The following is an 8,360-nucleotide window of genomic DNA, read 5'->3' on the forward strand; positions in this document are numbered from 1 at the left end:
TCCCCCGCCTGAAGCAAAACCAGGGCGAATCGCTTGGGGAGGACTGGCAGAGAGCACCTCACAGGGCACTGACGTTTGCAGCCCAACATGTCAAGGCAAACCCAAATCGGCACATGGGCAGTCAATTAGCCAGCTGCCCTGGCACAAGCCATCCTCCCTGGGGTCACAGCCTCTGCTCCGGCAGAGCCAGCGCAGCACCAGATCCGGCCTTTCTCCTCAGGATTTCACAGTCCTCCCTCCTATCGCCTGTGGGTGGGGAGGAGGAGGACAGGGAAGAAATAGGATCTTGCTGCCTTCTCCTGTGCATCACACAAAATAAATCCAAGATGGATTGGTGACCTACTTCATGTGAGAGGCAGTAAATAATATGTAGCACAACTGATTGCCTTTCAGACCCACCAGCCACGTGTAACAGGCAAGTCTACCTGGGCAAAGGAAGTTTTCCCACAGCACACCACTGCTGGAGCATGGCTCTGGTCTCAGAAAGCCCTGAGGATCGGACAAATGAAAGGCACATGCCAGAGACACGCAAAGCTGGAGATGCTCAGCAGGTCCGGGGTCGACTGACGGGAGCTGGGAAAAGCAGAATGTGGGCTGAATGGAGGTACCTGTCATGCAGGCACAGAACCAGTTCACGGGGAAGCTCAGCTGATCTGGCACATTGGTGTCAGGACTGCTGTGCTTGTGCATAATTGCCTGATATTTAAATAAGGTCCATCAACATAAAAGAGCTTTTTGTAGAAGATGTAGGGTATCAACGTGTAACATAGATCACACTGTCTGGGTGATGCACAGGAAGGCATGGACACAAACCTGCTTTTGGGTTCACTGGGCTACCAAAAAGGCTCTGTGGGATGCACTGTTGTGGTTTAACCCCAGCTAGAAACTAAGCCCCACACAGCTGCTTGCTCACTCCCTGCCATGTTGGGATGGGGAGAGAATCAGAAGAGCAAAATTTAGAAAACTCATGGGTTGAGATAAAGACAGTTTAATACAGAAAGTGAAAGCTGCACACACAAGCAAAGCAAGACAAGGAATTCATTCCCCACTTCCCATGGGTAGGCAGGTGTTCAGCCATCTCCAGGAAAGCAGGGCTCCATCACGCCTAACGGTGGCTTGGGAAGACAAAGACCATCACTCCCAACATCCCCCCCTTCCTTCTTCTTCCCCCAGCTTTATATGCTGAGCATGACATCCTATGGTCTGGAATATCCCTTGGGTCAGCTGTCCTGGCTGTGTCCCCTCCCAACTTCCTGTGCCCCCCAGCCTCCTCGCTGGTGGGGTGGGGTGAGAGGCACAAAAGGCCTTGACTCTGTGTAAGCACTGCTCAGCAGTAACCCAAACACCCCTGTGTTATCAACACTGTTTCCAGCACAAATCCAAACCATAGCCCCACAGTAGCTACCATGAAGAAAATGAACCCTACCCCAGCCAAAACCAGCACATGCACTCACAAGGGTTTGGAAAAGACAAAGGTAGTCCTTAGAGAGATTTCCTTAGTGACCCTTTTCCTGACATGCCAGCAACTTTCCCAAATCATTGCATGACCAAAAACCAGACATGACCAAGATACAGAGGGACTCGAGACTCATCCATGGGTATGAAGCCTCTCCAGGGAGCTCACCCTACTGCCACCAGCCAAAGTGGGGCCCTACAAAGCCCAGCAGGTCCCAGCACAGCATAGTACCCTCAGCCACAGCACCATCCCTCGTCTTCCACCTCCCGCAGCGAGGGAGTGACCACCCTGGCTCATGACAGCCCAACCTGCTGCCCACCACAGCATGCAGCTCCATCACAGGGGCTGCCCTGAGTCCCACGCCCCAGCACAACAGCCGGAGGTCTGCTGAAGCCAGCCAAAGCCTTTTTGGGTCAAATCAGTCCCTTGTCATCTGCATGATGCTGCTCCATGACTGGAGCCACAGGGACCAGCCATCTCTCCCACCTACGGCCAGGAACTGCACCCTGAACATCTGCACTGGGGTTATGGCAGCTCCCAAACCTGTGCTTAGGCAATGTTCTGATCTCTGGCTGCCTCTCCAGGGCAAACACATAGGAGCTGCTCCATCACGTCTGCGCTGAATTGCAGGTCTTGCCATTTTTTGCAGGGATAGGTGGATGTGTGTGCGTGGCAGGGAGGATTTGGTTTCCAAAGCAGAAACAACATGATTCGGCTACTCTTTTACAGTCTGAGAGAGGCAGAGCAGGCAGGGAGAGCTCTGGGCCTTCAGCAGACCAGCTGGGGCTGCCACAGAGCCCCAACAAGCAAGATCTCTGGGGCTGGAGGAGCTACCTGCTGTGGAATGAAAGGTGCTGGGCTACAGGACTCTCTTTCATCAAGTTGCAAGACAAAATCCTTGCGTATAAAGGAGTGTAGGCCCTCGCCAAGTAACCTCACACCTTCCACAAAACCCTTTCTTTGGCTTAAACTCAAGGCAAGCAGAGCTGGAGCAGGAGCAGTTTCCTAAATAGAACTACAGGGACAGGACCAAGGCTGAGGACTTCTCCTGAGCAGTCACTGCTGCTCACCGTGCCAAAGTGGTTTGGATGCAGAAGTGTGGGACTAGTGGGATCAGGCTGGGTTTGACCTGGAAAATACTGGTAATACCAGTCTGGAGGAAAGCGCTTTATAAGAATATTGTTGATGGGATGGGACAAAACGAGCCATAAACATCAGCCCAGACTCAGGATGAGGGTTGGAAGTGATCAGACCCAGGTCTTTGGCCAGTGGGTTCCCAGGTGGTGTGAAGGGGGAGGCAAGCCAGGTCTGCTCACCAGTTCACAACTGTTAAAAAGCCTCTGGGTGCTCAGACCCGAAATACAAGCCAGGCGCAACCAGCTGACCCATAAACACCAGCAGCCTCAGGGCAAAATCCAACACAGAAACCCAACTACTGCTGAGGTCTCCTCTTCATGCAGGGCAGCAGCAATCACCATAGCCCTTCATTTTACAGCAGCATCGAAAGCACCAGAAGGTTGTGCTTGAAGGCAGCATGGGATTACGGCTCTTTCTCCCTCCTCCTCCTCACCTCCCCAGGAGCTGGAGGTTTCTGCCTGTGCCAGCACTCACATACACCAGCTTTGAAATAACCCCTGGCAGAGCTCACCTGTCCAGTTCACACAGGGAAGAAGCAGCACAAATGTGTTTCACAAAGAGCTGGCAGGTTTTCTAACCTGCTATAATTTTCCTGCCCTTGGGCTGTGCTTCCATTTACCCACTTGCGAGATGCATACAGCAGCTCCTTCCTGCACAGACCGCCCAGCGCAGTGGGAAGAACTCTTGGTTTCACCGACAAGTATTTATAAGATGTTTGTACTGGAGCCAGCGCTTCACCTGTTTTATTTTTAATCTTCATTTCATAGAGCTCAAACAATTCTTTCAAGGTTCCCACAAATGATCTTTATCCCTTTTGCACCTCATTCCAACTCTGTGAATAAAACCCTGGGTGGTCCTGGAAGAAGAAGAGAAAAAGGATGACATCTAAAATGAAATAAGAAACTGAAAACAGAACATATTTTTAACGAAAACTCACAATTCTAACCGCAGCAAGCCATAAACAAGCATGTTTGGCATCTGTAGGTCCTAAAACCTTTTGCAGGGAGAGGTAAAAAAATTGGATGAATGGGGTTATCTGCATTTCATAGGTAAAGGGACTGGGGTCCTAATGAGGGAAAGGGTTGAATCGCATGTACATATCTAGTGTATCTCACAGGACAGAGAAATAACCTTGAGGTCAACTTGAGCACATAAGTTATGACATGAGCGTCAGACCATATGAAAGTGCCCAAAAGCAGAGATCCTGAACTGCTCTACCCTGACAAGTCACCAAGCCCCATTTTTAACTCTCTTCTCCAGGCAGAGAAGGACCAGTTCCACAGCAGGCTTTGGAGCTTTTCTTCTCTTCTTGACCCACTCCTTCCTGTAGCAGGAAAGCCCGTTTCACCAGACTGCCAAGAGTTCATCTACCCACCTGCGTCCTCATCACGTTCTCCCAGCTCTTCACCAGCATCTCTCCTCCCCAGGCCTCGAAGCGCTGCACGGGTCAGCCAGTCTCTCTCGGTCCAGCTTGTTGAACCCATCTGGTCGCAAGGGAAGGAAGATTCTCACCCTCATTGTCCAAGACGGGTCTGAAATCTGGGTCACTCCCCACTTCGATACCAAACAGGCGGGTATTAGCCCTCCCCTGGGTGATGCTATGGCAAGTCCTTCACTCCTGCCTTTCCCATCGTTCCCGATGGAAGAAGAAGCCTCGGGGAGGGAAGAGGACTCGGCTGCTCCAGGCCCGGCTCTGCGGCGTGGCAACACTCCCCCTTAGCGGCAGGAGCCGAGAATGAGCCTTCAGACGAGAAAGAACTCTAATAAAGGGACAAAATGATCTCCCGGCTCAACATGGGTCCAGCGTGTAAATCTGCGTATTAATCCGGCTGCACCTCCACAGCGTGGTGCTTCTCACAGCCTTCTAAAAAAAGATGCCTGACATCAAGAGAGGGGGGAAAAAAAGATTTCCTTCCTTGCAAGGGAAGGATGCTGGGAGCTCCCCGGAAGGCAGAGCAGGGTTGGTTTTGCAGGAGGGATTCAAGCTGCAGCCCAGCAGCCCCAGTCCTGGGGGTAAGGCAGGCTTTTTCCCACTTTCCCTCTGCCACGGCAGCCCGGGATCACCAACCGGGAGGGAGCCACGGGCAGGATGCGGCCCCATGGCAAGGAGGGCTCCGGAGAGCCGTGGCTGCAGGGATTATTAGGCAGAAATGAATCTGTAAAGAAAACTTAGCAACAGTTAGAGCAAATATCGATTTTGTGTTTGTCTGCTTCTACAGGGCCTGAGAAACGGCAGATTTAGACATTAACTGGGGCTGTTTTGGCTTAATTCAAACCTCAATTTACACTAACCCTGGGAATAGACGAGTACATCAACAGAATTAAATCTAAAATTTTTTTTCCACTGCCCTATCTAGTCCTTTTGGGCAGATCTGACACCAGTTTTGGCACCCATTACCTGCTGCACAATTACAGATAACAGGTTTTATTTTTACAAGGCTGCAGATTCGAATTTGATAGTGGAGTTTTTAGACCAGCAGTCTCCCTGGACGGAGGCACTTGGCAGCACCGTCCCCAGCCACTCGCACCAGCACTTGCTGCTGTGACAGTTTTGCAAACACAGGCAGTAAAAACACAGTTTTATGCACCAGACTTTGCACTCGAGCTCCAGCTGCCGTAGCGAGGAGGGGAGCAGCGGGCAGGGAGGCAGCTTTGCTAGCCCACAGGGTGGTGGTGAACATCAGCACGACACACTGGAGCATCTTCCCATCCAAAGCAGGATGCTGCCCTCGGTCTTTGCCCAAAGCACAGGTGCTGGGCTCTCCCTTCCCCAATGGACTGACTCGGGCACTTTTGGCAGCTCGGTCCCCCTGGCCAAACTCAGGACTGGGCACAGCACATTTGCACCAAAAGAAAAAAAAAAGAAAAAAAAAAGAAAGAAAATTGCACCTTAAAAGGCCTCACTGTACAACAGTGATGCAAGGCATCCCTTTCCCAGGCCTGGCTACCTCACTCGAAGCCAATGCTTTGGGTGAGATTTCCAAAACTGAATAGAAAAAAAAAAAACCTAGGGAATTAGGAAGGCAATTATTATTTATTTTCCTACAACATCTGTTTAGTATTTTGAAAAGAAAAAAACAAAACCTAACCTAATACATTTACAAACAAAAACTCCTATAAAGTATTAAATTTGCCTTTCACGAACTATTAGGTCACTAGGTCACATATGATCCAGGTGATGGCTTTGACCGCTGCCAGCTATGGACACACAAGCTGGGTGCTGCCCATGGCAAGGGTAGATGAGCCTGCGCTTGTCCCTCGGGCAGTTCTGCTGAGTCTTTTTACAACGGGAGTTTTAACTCCCTGAAATTTCTCTTTTCTAACATTTTCCAAATGGAAACATTCATCTCCTCACTCCAAACCCTTTGGTTTCCACAGCAAAACGTTTTCCCTGACCTTGTACCATATTTTAATCTTTTATTATACTGTACTGGCAGAGATGAAGAATTGCAGTTTCCTTGCTCTAGAAACAGCGGGAGGGGATGTTAAGTTTCTAAAGCACAATTAGTTTCCTGCCCAGCTGCAGCCAGCTCTTAACACAAGTGGTGTCCATCTCTTGCAAAATCCAGGAGCTGCTCAGCTAATCCTCAGCACGTTATCTACCGGGCTAAAATTGTCCTTTTAATTTCCTAAACCTCTAAACCCACAGGTCAGAGTATCAAAAAAAGCACATAGGAAATTTTACAAGGTTATTGCTTAGCAAATGCTCAATAAATACCATAAGCAAAGGCAGGAGAGGAAGCATTTTGCTGCTTCGAGTAATCCCCAGGGTCAAAGCATTTTTTGGCAAAGCAGAAGCCCCAGATGCCCACCCCAACCTCAGCATCCCCTTGCACCCATCACAGGGTCCAACGTGGGGTCTAAGGCAGCCTCCCTTCCTGCACGGAGCTGTGATAAAGCTCATGAAACATCAAGGTGTAACCAACTCCAATTTAGCCACCAACAGGAAATTCATCTTTTTTTCACCCCAACACAGCACACCCACAGCCCCAGAGGATGCACAGCCTGGGTAAACCCCGCTGCCCTGCCCGGGAAGGCAGGAGGAGAGCAGGGATAGAGCAGGGATGGAGCAGCATGCCTGCAGACCGAGGAGCGGGGACGGCTCCTGAACAGAGCTCCCAGTGCAGCCAACAGCCCCGCTGCAACACAGGGTCACACCGCTGGCCCCGGAGGACAAACCTGCCAGACACCCTCCGTGCACACCACAGCCTTGCCGTGCTTTCGTGGAAACATCAGGCAGCGACAGGTTATGTTAAAACTCAAACCTCTGTATCACCGCTAAGGAATTACTCATCGTTTCATGCTCTGCAACTTATTTTGCTCTATGCCATCGTACTAGTTACCAAGTACTGTGTGTTAGCAAGGTCAACGTTTGGGTTGCACCAGTAATTGCACCCCAGTTAGCAGCTTCTCCTGCCACAGCTGCGGTGCTCGGCTGTGCCACCCCAGCCAGCACAGCTGCGCCAGCAGAAAGCCTCTGCATGGGAGCAGGCAAAGCACTTGCTTACCAGGGCTGGTTTTGTGGGTGAGCCAGAGAATGGCGTACATCACTTCAGTTGCCTTTTTCTTTTATTTCCTTTAGTTACAGGAAATACCCCAAATAGGAGAAATTACTTTATTCACCATTTGCATCCCTCTGCGACTGCGTGCAGGGACAGCTCTCCCCATGGGTGCCGTGCCAAAAAGCCCGCTGTGAGCAACCTGCTGTTTGCACAGTGCTTTAGCAGAATTAGCTGTGAAAACAAGATTAAAAGGCGGTGAAATCCCTCCAACCAGCAGGAACAAGCCCAGCAGCCAAGAGCCCTTTGAGGGACACACAGCGGCTCCTACGTTACTGGCCATGGAGCCGTGCAAGCTCAGCACTGCTCTGCCCCACCAGGCACTACCCGGCTCCATCCTGAAGGAAGCTTGCCAGTAAAAAAACCCTGGGTGTCCTTTTTTTTTCCCCCCCTCCTTAACCCAATATTTTTATTCTCCCCAGCTTTTCCAGGGCTTGTCCCAGCTGGAAGCGACATCCCACTTGCCGTCAGGACACTGCTATCACCCAGGAGGCTCCAGCTCTGCTATTCCTCTCATCCCTGATAAAAATCAAGGCTTTTTCCACATCTGGATTCAAACAAGGGGTCATCTGCTCTGTTGAGGAATGAAAAATACCAAAAGCAAATACAAAGTTTATAATAAAGCAGAAAGCTGGGGTTTCTGCAACTTTCCAGCAAGCCGGGCCATGGAAGGGGATTTCTCTCCCACACAGCAGAGGCTCCTGGGACTCTTTCATCCTGGTCTTTCATTTAAAGCTAAATTAAATTTCCAGGTTTCTCCTTGTGAATGAGGGTTGTGCAGCCTGAGAGGGCTGTGCTAGTGCAGAGGCTTCAAAGGGACAACAGCCAGGGACACAGAGCCTTGGACTGAGAGGAGTATCCAGCAAAACTCCTTCCTGGAATCTCCAGCTCCAGTCCAGGGGCTCCACAACCAGTGTGAAGTTCAACCTCTATGAGATTCTTACTGGAAATAAAGCAGAGCATCCAAATTAACAGAAAATCAAAGCAAGTGGGGCCTTTTTCCCTCACCTGTGGAATGGTGCCTATTCCTGAGCCCTAGGACAGCCAAGCCAGGCTGGTAACATGCACACCAGAAGGAGCTCCATTTTCCAATTAAAAGCTAATTGTCTTTTTACTCATTAACTATGCTAGGCCTTGCTCATTTTCCTCGGTAATTTTCTGCCCCTCAATCTTTCTTAATAAGCACTCTGCAATGCAGGACACCCAGC

The sequence above is a fragment of the Buteo buteo genome, chromosome 2, assembly GCF_964188355.1.
Source record: "Buteo buteo chromosome 2, bButBut1.hap1.1, whole genome shotgun sequence".
Taxonomy (NCBI): Eukaryota; Metazoa; Chordata; class Aves; order Accipitriformes; family Accipitridae; genus Buteo; species Buteo buteo.